This window comes from Oryx dammah, unplaced genomic scaffold, assembly GCF_014754425.2.
Source record: "Oryx dammah isolate SB20612 unplaced genomic scaffold, SCBI_Odam_1.1 HiC_scaffold_5, whole genome shotgun sequence".
Classification (NCBI taxonomy): domain Eukaryota; kingdom Metazoa; phylum Chordata; class Mammalia; order Artiodactyla; family Bovidae; genus Oryx; species Oryx dammah.
Genome location: NW_024070189.1, coordinates 28,867,020 through 28,884,120, shown reverse-complemented (window position 1 = coordinate 28,884,120; position 17,101 = coordinate 28,867,020). Strand labels below are relative to the sequence as shown.

At 36.5% G+C, this 17,101-nt stretch overlaps 1 protein-coding gene across 4 annotated transcripts in view; it reads right to left on the bottom strand.

Moving 5' to 3' along the window:
* SSBP2 (single stranded DNA binding protein 2) overlaps positions 1-17,101 on the bottom strand; it is a 315,215-nt gene that overhangs the window by 111,406 nt on the left and 186,708 nt on the right. The window lies entirely within an intron of this gene.

The window sequence follows — 17,101 nt, the reverse complement described above, 5'->3', positions numbered from 1 at the left end:
TGCATAAATTCTCTTGTAGTACCAACCATGTTGCATTGAGATTTTCTCTGTTCAGTTTGAAAATACTTAGCCCTAAAAGGTCAAAGGTGTTTTCCTCTTTTTGTTTACACAGCGTTTAGTCATGCCTGGTGCGTGGTCAGTAAAAAAAATAGTTGAACAGAATCCATGCTATTATGATGGCATGTTTTGTTCTGGCTAAAATAAGTGTTATGTCACTTATAGAATTAATATCTTAAATCTAAACTAGCCCATGTTATTTTATGTCAAGCAAGCATACCAAGTTCCTGGAAGACAAGTTGACAGAAGTCAATGTGGCTGGTACATGCTTTGCTATTTTCTAAATAGGCTTGGACAGTTTTAAAGGACACTAAAGTGAAATAAATTATACAATCTTCATGTTAGCATTCACTGCAGGTGATGAACATGAATCAGTGGTGCCATTACACAGGAAATGTCAACTTATTTTTAGTATCATTTCATCTGAATAGTAATTTGACTACTGTAAGATGACCACATAATTCATTTTCAAGATCAAGTTCTAATATATGGTTACCAATCACATATAACCATTAAGTTAACTCCACTTTAAACACCATTTTGAAAATGGATACATAAAATAGCCATTTATTTCTTTGTGAAATCACTATTGGTGATTACTCAACTAGATAAAACTAGATATTTTGTCTAAAAATAAAATTTAAGGCAAAAAGCATCAGTAGATAAAGAGGGTCTTAAGAATAAAAGGAATGATTTACAAGCAAATTATATAGATCCTAATGCATCTAGCAGTACATCTTTAAAATATACATAGCAAAACAAATCGGGTAACAAAATTACAAATCCATCATCACAGTGAGAGACTGAGTCTTCTCAGGAACTGATATATTCAAACAAATTAAAATTTAGATTTGACCACCATTAACAAGCTTGATTTAATGGACACTTCTAAGACCCTGATCCCACAAACAGAAACTGTACACTTTTTTCCAAACACTCTTAGAATATTCATAAAAAAACTGATCACAAACTAGGCCACAAAGAGGCACAGAAAAGCCAAGAATATATATAATATGGATTATACTCTTTGAACACAAAGCAATAAAATTAAAATTTTTAAAAATTACCCAGAATTATATACTTTTAGAAACTGAAATTACATATTTCTAAGTATGTACAACCACAATGGAAAACTATTTAGATCAGAACTACAAAAGTCCTACATTTTAAAACTTGGATAGCTAAAACAGTACTTAGAGAAAGTTCACAGCTTAAACGTACACATTAGCTGATGAGAAGGGCTATAGAAAATTAGCTGTTTTAGATTTATCATGGTACAGTAATATAGGGAGCACCCATTTGAAATTTACAAACATATTTATTATGTTTCTATTTTAGACTTGACACTTGCCAGATGTAGTTGAGTGGAGCAGGATGTAAGATTCTATTCTTAAGCTTATTGTAGAAAAGAAAGAATGATTATTTGATTGTGTAAGGTACTGCATATAATCAAGTATGATACGTAATGGCAAAAACACAGCTATGGGGTGAAACCAACTATACTGTGTGCATTCTAGCCCCCAAAACTGCATTGAAGTGGAAAGTTAAAAAGATCTCAGAAGGAAACAAACACCATTCAGATTGGGGGAAAAGTTATTATAAACTGTAGTGTGTTTTGCTGCCTTGTTAAAAATATTACACGTTCTTTGTATGAAACCATGGGTATGAAACCATCTCACGTTCTTTGTGAGAAACCATGGGTATTCGTGCCCAAGTTGAGGCATGGCAACCTATCCCACACACACTAACCCCCCGATGCAGCTCTGATAAGGAGATCCCAGAGAAGTCTCCGTCCTTTCTGCAATACCCAGGAGACCAGTGCCTCACCAAAGTGAAAGTGAGAGTCACTCAGTCATGTCTGACTCTTTGCAACTCCATGGACTGTAGTCCATGGAATTCTCCAGACCAGAATACTGGAGTGGGTAGCCTTTCCCTTCTCCACGGGATCTTCCCAACCCAGGGATCACCTCACCAAAGGCACAGGTAATTCAGAAAACAGCTTATTATAAGTGCTATAGGAACCTACATTAAGACAAAAACAACCAAACATTGGGATTAACTGCACAGAAGATAATCATGGTTAAGCTGAATCTTGAAGAAGAGTATTCCTTATAGAAAGGAATAAAAATAAATTAAAATTCAGACCAGAATAAAAACAAAAAACTAAGAAAGCACTGAAATACAAAGGAACTACAGAAGACAGGAAATGTCCTTGCTTGGTCATTGGGGGAAGAAAGAGTTGTATACATGAGATAGGACCAGTTGCTGGGAATTCTGGAATATATCAAGAATGCTGGGAACTATACCACAGTGTATTTGAGTGAGTGAGTTGATAGATATTATATGTCTCAAAGATATGGAGCAACTCAGTAACATGATGATAGTGACATTTTTCTGGCAGTAAAAAGAGGAAAGAAAAACGAGTAAAAACTGAAAGCAGACACCAGCATTTTAAAAGATCCAGGTTTTCAGTTTGAAAAAATGGATGGCAGATATGGTGATACAAAGAAATGAACACAGAAGAGAAGGCAGGAGAGAAACAATGCAGGTTTCAGACAGTATGCTGCTGCTGCTAAGTCACTTCAGTCGTGTTTGCCACCCCTGCTAGGCTCCTCTGTCCATGGGATTCTCCAGGCAAGAATAGTGGAGTGGACTGCCATGCCCTCCTCCAGGGTTCAGACAGTATAGTACTGTGGTTAAAAACAAACAAAAAAGCAGAAAAACAGGGATCTTGTGATACCGGTCAGCTGCTGAAACTCTCAGTACAATGGTTCCTCCTTCAGAAAATGTGCATAATAAACGTACCTATCATGTAAAGTTGTTGGAGAAATAATGAGTGAATTCAAATAAAGCAGTTAGAATAACTGACACAAAGTAAAGGATCATTCAGTTCAGTTGCTCAGTCGTGTCCGACTCTTTGTGACCCCATGAACCGCAGCACGCCAGGCCTGCCTGTCCATCACCAACTCCTGGAGCCCACCCAAACCCATATCCATCAAGTTGGTGATGCCATCCAGCCATCTCATCCTCTGTTGTCCCCTTCTCCTCCTGCCCTCAATTTTTCCCAGCATCAGGGTCTTTTCAAATGAGTCAGCTCTTCGTGTCAGGTGGCCAGAGTATTGGAGTTTCAGCTTCAGCATCTGTCCTTCCAGTGAACACCCAGGACTGATCTCCTTTAGGATGGACTGGTTGGATCTCCTTGCAGTCCAAGGGACTCTCAAGAGTCTTCTCCAACACCACAGTTCAAAAGCATCAATTCTTCGGTGCTCTGCTTTCTTTATAGTCCAACTCTCACATCTATATATGACCACTGGAAAAACCATAACCTTGACTAGATGGACCTTTGTTGGCAAAGTAATGTCTCTGCTTTTTAATATTGTCTAGGTTGGTCATAACTTTCCTTCCAAGGAGTAAGCGTCTTTTTAATTTCATGGGTGCAATCACCATCTGCAGTGATTTTGGAGCCCAGAAAAATAAAGTCTGACACTGTTTCCACTGTTTCCCCATCTATTTGCCATGAGGTGATGGGGCTGGATGCCATGATCTTAGTTTTCTGAATGTTGAGTTTTAAGCCAGCTTTTTCACTCTCCTCTTTCACTTTCATCAAGATGCTCTTTAGTTCTTCTTCACTTTCTGCCATAAGGGTGGTGTTATCTGCATATGTGAGGTTATTGATATTTCTCCTGGCAATCTTGATTTCAGCTTGTGTTTCCTCCAACCCAGCGTTTCTCATGATGTATTCTGCATGTAAGTTAAATAAGCAGGGTGACAATATACAGCCTTGATGTACTCCTTTTCCTATTTGGAGCCAGTCTGTTGTTTCATGTCCCCTTCTAACTGTTGTTTCCTGCATACAGGTTTCTCAAGAGGCAGGTCAGGTGGTCTTGGTATTCCCATCTCTTTCAGAATTTTCCCCAGTTTATTGTGATCCACACAGTCAAAGTCTTTGGCACAGTCAATAAAGCAGAAATAGATGTTTTCCTGAAACTCTCTTGCTTTTTCGATGATCCAGCGGATGTTGGCAATTTGATTTCTGGTTTCTCTGCCTTTTCTAAAACCAGCTTAAACATCTGGAAGTTCACAGTGCACGTATTGCTGAAGCCTGGCTTGAGAATTTTAAGCATTACTTTACTAGTGCGTGAGATCAGTGCAATTGTGCGGTAGTTTGAGCGTTCTTTGGCATTGCCTTCTTTGGATTGGAATGAAAACTGACCTTTTCCAGTCCAAATGCTGAATTTTCCAAATTTGCTGGCATATAAGGATCATTAAATATTAGCCATTGTTTCTATTGTTATTTGTTTCTAGTTTGAGTTGATATACGCATAGAGGTATTTGAGAGTCCAAGGGGAAAATACACAACTGAAACATGGATGAAAGATGAAAGTTAGATAAATATCTTGGATGTTTTCCCATCCTTGTCCCACGGCCATTGTCAAAATCAAGTCCTCCCTTGTATTTTATGAAAGATTGTTACAACAGCCCCTGTTTTTTTCCTGTTTCTCTCAGGCCCACATTTAATGCTGCCAATATTACCTTTTTATAAGCACAGATGTGCTCATATCAAATCTTCATATGAAAACTTTAAAATGAATGAATGAAGGTACCTCATGTCATATGGGAGAAAGTCGATTACCTGGCATAGTGTAACATATAACTTATGATCATTTGAATGTTCTTCTCTCATTTGAGTCAATGAAGTTTTCAGGAGAGGAGGGCTACCTATTTAAATCACTAAATCTCCTGTGCCAAGAAAATGTTAAAAGGCATGCTCACTGAAAGCTATGTAAATACATATAGTGGTAATTTTATGGTGCTGAGCAAACATTGGCAAATACAGGCTCTCAAAAAAACAATCTGGAGGGAATAAACAAGAAAAGTTTAGAAGGCAAAAGAGGTAATCATTTGGAATATTTAAAATGCTGAATGACACACTGATCAAGAAGTTTTAGGAAAGGAAAAGATGCTGACTTTCAGGTCAGTTAAAAAAACTAATTATGAGCTTACATATTAACCACTGTAAATACAAATAAGATATGATCACAGCTCTAAAGGAACAAATGTACTATAAAGTGGGAACTAGACACACTAAAAAGAAAGAGAAATTCATGAAGAGTCCATCTGGGGAGTTTAAAGAAGGCTTCTTGTAAATTATTATTCTGGAGCTTACTCTTGAAGTAAATAAGAATTAACAAGGCAAAGAAATATAATTACAGTGAGGTTTAGTGTGAAAGCTATAGCATAAGGTGTGAAAACAAAGTTGCTAGGAAATAACAGGTAGTAGCTATGGATCTTAAAATCTTAGCTAAGAAAGACACTACAGAAATCATAAGGTAGTTAAAAGGAATAAGACAGTCAAGTGGAGGTTTTATTTAGATAGGGAAAGCATATAAGAAAATGATAAATTGAAAGCAGGACTTCTAAGAGACAAAGAAATGAAATTGAGAGCATAGTTTAGAAAGGGAAGAAGGACCTTTCTTCTGAAACAGAAAGCAAGGACAAGATTATAATCATCTATTGGTAAAGAAAATAAATATTAAATCGAGGTAAAAGCAGTATATCATGAAGTTCATTCCAGATGGTCTTGGTCGTCTGTCAAAAAGGACATGAAGTTATCAGCTGTTACTGAGAGAAGCTGAAACTGAGAACATTTGGAAAGGAGATATTTGAAACAATTGCTATAAAAAGGAAGCTGTGAACTAAAGAGCAAAGAGTGGTACTGCCAGGAATATACATGGCCAAGTTTATGTTGAAAATGCACACCTGAAAAGACAAAGTCTGTTTGATAAGAAGAATGGTTCACTGAGTTTTTCATAAAACTGCCATTTTGAAATTCTTTATCAGGTGAATTACAAATATCCATGTCTTTGGATTTGCTTATTAGAAGATTACTGGGATCTTTTGGTGATGTCATGATTTTGATTTTTCATGTTCCTTGAAGTTTTCCACTGTTGTTTGCATTTAAAATAGCAGTCATCTTCTCCAATTTTTATTAACTCTCTTTAGAGTAAAAATACCTTCTATCAGTCCTGATAGAGATTCCAAGGTATTCTTTGATCAATGGACACAAATGCTCCACGCTTCTTGCTCCCCCCGGTGGTTGAATTCTTAAGCTGGTCTGCTTCAGATTCTACAGTGTACCAGGCCAGATGCTAATGGCCCTCTGTTTTTCTGAAGGTGGCACCTCAGCTCAAGTTTATTATTTCTCCATTGCCCATAGAGCCTGGTCTACTGTCTGAGTGAGCTCCTTGCTTACCAGAGCTTGCTCTCACAGCAGCCCTGGGAGCCACCCAGGGAGCCAGCGACAGAATGGGGAGAGGTATGGGTTTGGCATGCACACATGGGGATGTCCACCGGTCAGTTGAGGGGATCCATGGGTGAAGTTTTCCCTTTGGCTGGTGGGTGAGCATTCTAATGGAGTCCAGAGCACAGTCAGCAGGTTTATCCAGCTAATGCCCTTTTGGAGCGTTATGCTGCTCTCCTATTCTGCTTCCTCCCCTAGCCAGGAAGCTCCCTCTTTAATGCTCTGGATGTTGTGAGAGAGGAATGTGTCTCTCTGGCAGTATTCCACATAGCTACCAGCTGTCTGGCATAGCCCTAAACTGAGCCTCCTTGGAGGAGGAATGATGCTGGCAGAGAGGAGCTCTTCCTCTTACCCACTTCAATGCAGCCACTCTTTTTTTCTCCCTCGTCTCTAATAGGGTTTTGGAAACCTGGACTTTCACAAAGGCTCTCTCATCTCTGTTCTGCAGGTGCTCCAAGACTGCAGCCAAGAGTGTCCAGAATTGGTTCACAGTCTCCTGTATGTTCCACAGCTGGTACCCAAATCAATTATCTGTTACCCCATGCGCTGGTTGGCGAGGTTGCTGGATTTCACAATTCCACAGTTGTTTCTGTTAATGTTTAGTTGCATCCAACTTTGTGTGACCCCATGGACATGACAGGCTTCCCTGTCCTTCACCATCTCCCAGAGTTTGCTCAAACTCATGTCCATCAAGTTGATGATGCCACTGAGTTAATGGATGGATGTCAGACTTTTGTTATTGAAGTTGGGGGCACAAAAAGGAGGGTTGCCTTATGTTAACATTATGCTAATGTCACTCTGCCTGGGCATCCTTTATTTTATCTGGCAATCCTAGCCACACTTAAGAAAGAAACAAATTTTTACTACAATGCACTGAAATTTACAATCGTTCTATAACCACTTAACTAAAGTATAAAAATATTTCAAGAAGTAGTAATAGAAGTAATTAGTAGCAGTAGTAATAATAATGATAGTCATAGAAAGAATTAGGTTTGTGGATGAAGTCTGAAAACATAACCACATAGTTTATTCTGATTAAGTTGATAAAGAAACAAGTAGCTCTCTCAGGCATAGTATATGAAGTAACTGAGGTTCAGGGGATTCATTTATGATACTTGTTGCGTGTGTATTAGTTGTGATGTACTCTGGGAAATATAACAATGAATAAAACACATTTTGTGTTTTCAGGGGCACAGCAGGGCAGCTGGTACAAACGTTAGAGTAATTCTTGTATAATGCAAAAAAGCAACATATACCAAACTAAGAGGGAAAATGGTGTTAATGCAAAATCTTTAATGTGACACCACAAAAAGTGTTTCAGAAGAGACAGGAAGAGAAAACTGATCTGTAAGAAAACAGTATTTTATTTTTAATTTCTTCATCATGCTATGACATGCTATGGCAAAGAACCTATGCTCCTAGAATCTAAAGTCCATTCCATTCTTGGTAGACAAACGAAATTCACTTACTTTCCTTTTGCCTTTAATAGTTTTTAAAAAGAATGCTTAAGTATAAACCCAGCTGATCTTATTAAAAACAAGCACGATGGCTACCATTTATCAAGCACATACTGGTTATTAGGCCTTGCATGTACCAAGTGCTTTATATGATCTCATTTAATCACATGATCTCACTTAATCATTATGCTAGCCATGAATAGGATTATGTTTCCCACGTTACAGATAAGAAGCTATGGCACAAATATGCTATTCAGTTTGTCCAAATTCAGTTTGGTACAAACTATGTACCAAAATCACTTTAAATTCAGTTCTGATTTCAAAGCTTGTATTCATCATTACTAACCTATCCTGTATAATGATATATTTTTAAAATTTATTTATTTTAATTGGAGGCTAATTACTTTACACTATTGTATTGGTTTTGCCATACACTGACATGAATCTGCCACAAGTGCACATGTGTTCCCCATCCTGAACCCCCTCCTACCTCCCTCCCCATCCCAGCCCTCCAGGTCATCCCAGTACACCAGCCCCGAGCACCCTGTATCATGCATCGAACTTGGACTGGCAATTCGGTTCACATATGATAATATACATGTTTCAATGCCATTCTCCCAAACCAACTCACCCTTACTCTCTCCCACAGAGTCCAAAAGACTGTTCTATACATCTGTGTCTCTCTTGCTGTCTCGAATACAGGGTTATCATTACCATCTTTCTAAATTCCATATATATGCATTAGTATACTGTATTGGTGTTTTTCTTTCTGGCTTACTTCACTCTGTATAATCGGCTCCAGTTTCATCTACCTCATTAGAACTGATTCAAATGCATTGTTTTTAATGGCTTAGTAATATTGCATTGTGTATATGTACCACAGCTTTCTTATCCATTCGTCTGCTGATGGACATCTAGGTTGCTTCCTGCAATGAACATTGGGGTACACGCGTCTCTTTCAATTCTGGTTTCCTCAGTGTGTATGCCCAGCAGTGGGGTTGCTGGGTCATATGGAAGTTCTATTTCCAGTTTTTTAAGGAATCTCCACACTGTTCTCCATAGTGGCTGTACTAGTTTGCATTCCCATCAACAGTGTAAGAGGGTTCCCTTTTCTCCACACCCTCTCTCCAGCATTTATTGTTTGTAGACTTTTGGATAGCAGCCATTCTGACTGGCATGAAATGGTGCCTCACTGTGGTTGTGATTTGCATTTGTCTTATAATGAGTGATGTTGAGCATATTTTCATGTGTTTGTTAGCCATCTGTATGTCTTCTTTGGAGAAATGTCTATTTAGTTCTTTGGCCCATGTTTTGATTGGGTCATTTATTTTTCTGGAACTGAGCTGCAGGAGTTGCTTGTATATTTTTGAGATTGTCAGTTGCTTCATTTGCTTATTATTTTCTCCCATTCAGAAGGCTGTCTTTTCACCTTGCTTATAGTTTCCTTTGTTGTACAAAAGCTTTTAATTTTAATTAGGTCCCATTTGTTTATTTTTGCCTTTATTTCCAATATTCTGGGAGGTGGGTCATAAAGGATCCTGCTGTGATTTATGTCGGAGAGTGTTTTGCCTATGTTTTCCTCTAGGAGTCTTGTAGTTTCTGGTCTTACGGTTAGATCTTTAATCCATTTTGAATTTATTTTTGTGTATGATGTTAGAAAGTGTAATTTCATTCTTTTACAAGTAGTTGGCCAGTTTTCCCAGCACCACTTGTTAAAGAGATTATCTTTTCTCCATCGCATATTCTTGCCTCCTTTGTCAAAGATAAGGTGTCCATAGGTGTGTGGATTTATCTCTGGACTTTCTATTTTGTTCCATTGATCTATATTTATGTCTTTGTGCCAGTACCATACTGTCTTGATGACTGTGGCTTTGTAGTAGAGCCTGCAGTCAGGCAGGTTGATTTCTCCAGTTCCATTCTTCTTTCTCAAGATTGCTTTGGCTATTCGAGGTTTTCTATATTTCCATACAAACTGTGAAATTATTTGTTCTAGTTTTGTGAAAAACACCATTGGTAGCTTGATAGGGATTGCTTTGAATCTATAGATTGCTTTGGGTAGTATACTCATTTTCACTATAGTGATTCTTCTGATCCAGGAGATTATTATATATCTCAACCAATCAAGTCTTTAAGCCAAACTGCTATACAGTTTGAGTTATTATATTGATATAGAAGTTAATTTTTAGGTGAAATTTGAAAATGTCTACTACCACAAGATGTGTGAACACTTTCTCAGCGTTTTAAACCTTAACTTTCAAGAGCTTTAGTACTTTTTAGGCTTGTTACATTTATAGTAACAGGTCTTTGTAGTCTAAGGGATAAAGCTTTTTATTAGCAGAATTCTTCATATATGTTCCAAGATAAAACTGCTGGTCTTTGTTACAAAGACCTTAATTTTCTTAGAACAAGTGTCATTTACATTTATCCTCTTCACTAAATTTAGTAAAATATTATGGCTCCATGGTAACTATTGAATAGGCAACTGAAGAACAGAAAAACCAGCAGATGTATAATTCAATTATTTTTAGAAAAAGTGACTTTACAAAAGAAATTTGCCTCCTAACACCATGCCAATGGCAACCCACTCCAGTACTCTTGCCTAGCAACTCCCATGGATGGAGGAGCCTGGTAGGCTGCAATCCATGGGGTCACAAAGAGTTGGATACGACTGAGCGACTTCACTTTCACTTTTCACTTTCATGCATTAGAGAAGGAAATGGCAACCCACTCCAGTATTCTTGTCTGGAGAATCCCAGGGATGGAGGAGCCTGGTGGGCTGCCGTCTATGTGGTTGCACAGAGTCAGACACGACTAAAGCGACTTAGCAGCAGCAGCAGCAACACCATGCCAATCTTATAAATGTAAAATTTTAAATGTCACAATACATTCTGTAGAGTCTGAATATATACATTTTCTCAAAAATCACTCACAAAGAATTCTCTTATAATTTACTGGAATAATGATTGATTGGCATTCTCAACTAGACTAATACTAATCATCACTCATATACATTGGGCTTTTAGTAAGGGGCAAATCTTGACCAAAGAAATAAATAAGGCCTATCAAGAAATATATGTTCAGATAGTACTATACCACGCTTACAGTTCTGAGAAAATGTTTTAACTATGTATCTGAAAAGTTATGACCAACCTAGATAGCATATTCAAAAGCAGAGACATTACTTTGCCAACTAAGGTCCGTCTAGTCAAGGCTATCGTTTTTCCAGTAGTTATGTATGGATGTGAGAGTTAGACTGTGTTAAATGTTTAATATTAGGAGGTAGTTTTACAAGCAGAGATTTAATACATACTTAACTAGCATTATATTCATTTTCATATGAGAAAGACTAACCTAGATGCTTGATAAGCAAGGCATACCATATATTTTTAAAGTTATCAAAATAAACTTCTAACTGCTGAGTCACTATTTGGCTTCAAGGCTTAAAGATCTTAAATTTCCAAATTTTTCAAAATCATCTTTGTCCTTTTAACCTATAACTTTGTTTGTCCTATAACCCATAACTTTGTTTTTCATCTTAACTGAACCACTGAAATAAAATAGCATTTGACCTATCTTTCTGTCTGTCTCTTCACCGATCAATCCCTCATTTCCTCTGATAATCTCAGATCACGCTGTCAAACATCTCTGCTCTAAACATATCACTGATATATCCAAATGTCTTCCATGAATCTATTTTTATTTATCTAAATTAATTCTATGTTTTTTAAGCTATGATATGACCCTCCCTGTTCTGAACTGTGTTTCCAGGCCTATTTTCTATTACCTTCCTACATATATTCTATATCCCATTCTTGTTTTGTACGTGCATCTGCTCCACGAAGCTAGAGCTGTAGGCCCCTTGGAAAGAGGAACAATGCCTATGTCATTATCCTAAATACAAATGGGGCTTGACAGCGTCTGTTGAAAGATCTACTATAAGAACACACAATTAGAGACTATTATGATAGTGATTTTACTGAACACTTACTATCAGTATGGCATTTTGATTTTGTAAAGTACCATAAGAAGTCATAATCTTAAGGTCACTAGGATTTGGTATATTCATCCTCTTTTTCTGTGCCTACTTTTCTGAGACAGCGGTTTTTCTCTTGAGAGGATACCAGGTCCTCTTCTTTTCTATGTTATACTTCCCCATATCCTTCCTTCCAATCTCCACATGTGCAGATTCACAGCTCAAAGATATGAAAGAATATCTGATATATTTACTCCTGCTTGTTGATGTACTAACTGAACTTCAATGCAAATTAATGTTTAGCCTTTGTTGCTATACTTGAACATTAATTAGTAGTAACCTATATTTTATACTCCAAATCTACTTTCTAGAATTTGGAAAGCATAACTGTACTTTTGATGATATTTTAATCTTTGAAGTCTAACGTTAATTTTTTTTAACTTTTTATGTTTGGGTCTTGACTCTATATTGCAAATTCCATGGAGACCACAATAATGTCTTACACTCTCATTATCTAATGAAATCTGATTCAGCACCTTAGACTTAATAGCTAGGTGTTAAATAAATAGTGTTATAAAAACAACATACTAAATTATCCCAATTTGTTTTACCAAAGAAGTTTTATTAATGAGAAAATGAAAAGCAACAGTTTAAAGATTTTAAAAGAAGGATAAAAACATCACATTGATCCATTACTTAACCTTTATTCTGAATTTGTACAAATATAAATCTTCAAACTAACCCTTAGTTCTTAACTGAGCTGAATGGGACAATTTGATTCTTTATATATATATATCACATGATCAACAAACTCTACTTGACTTAAACATGTATATATAATTTCAGGATATGGCTTTTTATTTATATTTCATGATCATGGATAAGGACTTATTCTGAGTTTCCAAAATACAGGCATCATATTTTACTGTAAGAATAGTAATCATACAAAAAAGAAAGCTCATGTTTTTATAATTAACTAGGAATCAATTTCTTTTTACTATAAAAACAGCTAATTAGCCTCTAAGATTTTTTCTGTTCTGTATTATCTCATTACATCTTCAAATACATTTGGTTTCAGCAATTAGATAAACAAGACCTTATTTTTTTTAAGTATATGTAACTGTTTCATAATAATAAATTTGATGATTCTATATTCAGAAGATATTTAACAAATGCATAAGCACCAGGTTTTCTAATTAATAGTATTTCAAGTGAAGCATCTTCTTTACCTACTTTTGCAGTTTTATTATACTCATAATTTTAAAACTTTCAGAAATGCAAATGCTTGTTTTATTCTGAGTTAACCTATAAAATTCTGGAATTCTAGAATCAATCTCTTGAAATGGGAAAGCTTGAACAACAAATGAGACTCTAAGACAATTATCTACTTGTACTCTACTACTTAGTAAAAGTATCCTTTTCCATAAAAGAATATAACAGAATTTCTTCCAGTAAAGCACTCAAATCTTACTGGAATTTTTTTGATGGTCACTTGTCAATTACAGGATTCAGTAATTATATTTCATTACTGAAAACCATATAAAAAATTAAGTTTTCTAGAATTTAAAAATGTATACTCTATTAAATTTAGAATAATAATTTGTGTTTATTTTTATGTCATTTTCCTTTTTATATCATATACTCTTAAAAAATGGCTAAGACTATTAAAATGTTGATAACTATTAAATATTTCTAAAGTGATTATGCTTTATATGGTAGTTGTTAAGTTTCAGAGAACTTCAAAGAACTTGGAGCAGGCCATTTTACTGGAGTGGGTTGCCATTTCATTCTCCAGGGGATCTTCTCAACCCAAAGATCAAACCCGTGTCTCCTGCACTGGGGGGTGGACTTTTTACCACTGAGCCACCTGGACAGCCATTTTAAGAAAACAACTAATTAAATATGAGAAGGTATAAGTATGTCAACTCACATTTTACCTACCATCTACCATAGATATGTATTTTTAAACAAATATAAACCGTAAATATTTGTGATTGCTTTCATCCATTTTCCAGTTGCATTCATTTGGGATTAGAAAAAATTGTTTACAGATTTATCTTGTTCCATGTTGTTATTTAGTCGCTAAGTTGTGTTCAACTCTTTTGTAACGCCATGGACCAAAGCCCATCAGATTCCTCAGTCCATGGGATTTTCCAGGTAAGAATACTGGAATGAGTTGCCATTTCCTTCTCCAGGGGATCTTCCCGACTCGGGGATTGAGCCAGTGTCTCCTGCTTGGCTAGTATGAAGCTAATAACGTTAGCTGAATGTGTGAATGTATGTGTTAATTCTTGTATTGAGTGATACATAAGCAAACAACAGTCTATAAAGTATGTTTAGCCCTCATCACATGGCTGAATTGGTTTCACAAAGTATATATTTAAAATAAATATCCATATTTAAGAAATGGAATAAACCATAGATTTAATTATAGTCAGAAACTATATGAAGAAACCAGAGATTTTACACACTCAAGACAAGTAAAACAAAATTACAGAAAATAACATAAAGGTGTGCTTATAGGGAGGAGATGGTAGAATAAGCACTGTTTGGAAGAGTTTAATTTCTTAGTTAATTTATGACTTGAATGGTGATAGACATTTAGTAATTATAAAGAGCTTGCATGTGCAAAATAGACTCACAATTCATAAATTTTTCATCTATTTTGCACACCAGTGTATGTAACATAGCATGCAATACTATCTCTTCCCTTGAAAAGGCAACATTGAAAATAGGTCACAGCTTCTGACGGAGATACAAACTGCCAGGATGAGGACTTGGAGCACAGCAGGAGTTCATGGGAGACTGGTAATGATGAGACTGCATTACTGCTGATTCTCAGCTCTGCTGAGAAAGTTGGAATTCTCACTCCAGGCCAGTGGTCATCCAGCCCTATCACAATTTCTGTGTGGTCTTGGGTGAGTCACTTAAACTCTCTCATTTGATTAACAGCAATCCTGAATTGACTTTGCTCACAAATGTATTATAAGGTACAACAGAGCCATGATAGAATGTACACATAATACATATTCCTACACTCACTACCCTCATCTTCCTAAATACTTTTTATATTTTATTTTCTCTAAGACAACTTTTCCTTGGAAGAAAAGTTATGACCAACCTAGACAGCATATTAAAAAGAAGAGACATTACTTTGCAAACAAAGGTCCATCTAGTCAAGGCTATGCTTTTTCCAGTGGTCATGTATGGATGTGCGAGTTGGACTGTGAAGAAAGCTGAGCGCTGAAGAACTGATGCTTTTGAACTGTGGTGCTGGAGAAGACTCTTGAGAGTCCCTTGGACTGCAAGGAGATCCAACCAGTCCATCCTAAAGGAGATCAGTCCTGAATATTCATTGGAAGGACTGATGCTGAAGCTGAAACTCCAATATTTTGGCCACCTGATGTGAAGGGCTGACTCATTTGAAAAGACCCTGATGCTGGGAAAGATTGAAGGCAGGAGAAGGGGACAACAGAGGATGAGATGGCTGGATGGCATCACTGACTCAATGGACATGAGTTTGAGTAGGCTCCGGGAGTTGGTGATGGACAGGGAGGCCTGGCGTGCTGCAGTCCCTGGGGTCACAAAGAGTCAGACAGGACTGAGTGACTGAACTGAAGACAACTTTCACATTTTCATATGTCACAAAAGCTAAGAGATTAATTCTAAAAATATGAGAATCTTTCAGAAAGAGGATTTATTTTAGAAGGGTGAAGGGTAAAACCCTCCAAAATACTGGTTTTACTTTTTCCTCACTTCATGTAGAAGAAAACTTGAAAGCAACGTCATGAAAATGAACTAGACACTTGATCTCTGACAAATGAAGAGTGGCATGCAACCTAATACTTGTAGCAATATACTAGTTTGGAAAGACTGCTCAACTAGATACCATTCAAAACTCTAAGAATGATTTTGAAACCGTCACTTTAATACCTCAGAGCAGGGTTCTCCAGCCTTTAAAATCCATCACTCTAACAGACCTTTTCACTCCACCTTTTATATATACCTGTCAGCTAAAACTGTTAGATTTTACCTTCTCTAGCTTTTAATATAAAAATACTTACATCAAATATGTAGTTTCAATTGCTTAAATTCTCTTTCCACAACAAGATTTTGATACACTGCCACTGAACGTTTCCATTTACTACCCTACTAGCCATATCCTAGATTTGTACAGGATATTTTTCTTATTCACAACATTAATACACAGCATTACCGAAGTTAACTTAGAAAGCTCTGAAATAGCTATTTTCCAGTAGTCATATAAAAAAGTTTTAAAAGTATAACCAGAACAACTTTCCTTTATGTTTCAATTACTCAGAAATTCAGTAACTACATCACCAAAAATATATATATTGTTTCATTTATTTATACATGAATAAAATGATATCATTACGGCAGCAGGGAGTAGAAATGAGACAATGACAGGATCTTGTTCTGGCAGAACAATTTATAATTAATTTTTATACAAATGAATTATATGTATAGCTAACTCTTATTTTCCTTTTTTCTTCTTTTCTTGCTATCCCTTCCTCCCTCCATCCTTTCCTCTCTCTCCCATTCTTCCTTCTTTCCATCCAATGCTGGTTTTTGGCTGAGACCACAATTTTGATAAGAAATAAAAATTGCATTACTCAGGAAGGAAGCTAATAAGTTTACCCTCCTCAAATGCCATTAGAGACTTCCTGAATAAATGAGAAGCACATTAATTAAAAAAAAAAAAAAAGAGAGGGTGCTTACATAAGCAACAAAAACAGATTTTGGTCTATATTATGTTTAAAATCAACCTGAATAATAAATGTCAAATATAGATAAGATCTATTAGAACACCTTGCACATCTGTGACCAGTGTAGTTTGCTTCCAACAGTTGTGTGGATTTCTTCAGTGCTGTGTTAAATGACAAACAGCAGGATTTCTACCACTTCCCTTTAAGGTCATCCCATAATACACTGCATTTTAAAGTGCCGCACTCAATATGCCAGCAAGTTTGGAAAACTCAGCAGTGGCCACAGGACTGGAAAAGGTCAGTTTTCATTCCAATTCCAAAGAAAGGCAATGCCAAAGAATGCTCAAACTACCGCACAATTGCACTCATCTCACATGCTAGTAAAGTAATGCTCAAAATTCTCCAAGCCAGGCTTCAGCAATACATGAACCATGAACTCCCTGATGTTCAAGCTGGTTTTAGAAAAGGCAGAGGAACCAGAGATCAAATTGCCAACATCCGCTGGATCATTGAAAAAGCAAGAGAGTTCCAGAAAAACATCTATTTCTGCTTTATTGACTATGCCAAAGCCTTGGACTGTGTGGAT